Raw genomic sequence first — 732 nt, forward strand, 5'->3', positions numbered from 1 at the left:
TTCCACACCTTCCTTCTGTCCATAAAGTGCAAGGAGTCTAGGGGAAAGAGCAATCCCATCTCCATTCCTGTCACCACCACCTCCTTCCTTGTGCACATCCTCAGCATTAAACCTACACAGACTAGAAACAGCCCAAACCCAACGAGTCAAATCAGCCCTGAACTTTGAAGTAGCTTGGATCCAGATCTAAATCTCGGTTTGCACATTGCTGTTCTCTTCTAATGAGGTGCAGAATGTAACTGTAGGAGTCGGACAGTACCTCAGATAAATACTCCTTCCATTTATATTTGCTGTAATTTACACTCACTAAGCATTTTGCTCCAAAACTTTGCGTGCATGTGTGGACTGAATCCATAAGCCTAGTCCCCAGCTATTACAGACACTGTGGTACAGACTCCCTTTCCTAAATAGATCAAAATCCACCTTAAAATTTGCCCACTGGTTTGCCCCTGCTACTCCTTTCTGGAAGGCTGTTTCAGTACCTCCCTACCCAGGAAACTCCTTTGGACCCTCAGTACTTCTGAAAATAAAACCAAAAGCATCTGGAAGGGAAGCAGGGAGTAATCCTTTCAGAAGAGAGCTACGACTGGGTCCTATGCAGACAGAGGTCTGTTGTACTCATGAGCCCCCATATCAGAGGCGATGTCAACACTTCAGCTCTTGTGCCCACTGCTGAGTTCCCCACACTGAGGGAAGCTTTGGCAGGTCTTTCCCTTGCCATCATTCCCTACA

At 46.4% G+C, this 732-nt stretch overlaps 1 protein-coding gene across 1 annotated transcript in view; it reads right to left on the reverse strand.

Annotated features, from left to right (window-relative positions):
• Positions 1-732, reverse strand: part of KSR2 (kinase suppressor of ras 2) — a 272120-nt gene that overhangs the window by 270612 nt on the left and 776 nt on the right. The gene's annotated exons all lie outside the window — the stretch shown is intronic.

This window comes from Alligator sinensis, unplaced genomic scaffold (genome assembly GCF_000455745.1).
Source record: "Alligator sinensis unplaced genomic scaffold, ASM45574v1 scaffold692_1, whole genome shotgun sequence".
NCBI classification, from domain to species: domain Eukaryota; kingdom Metazoa; phylum Chordata; order Crocodylia; family Alligatoridae; genus Alligator; species Alligator sinensis.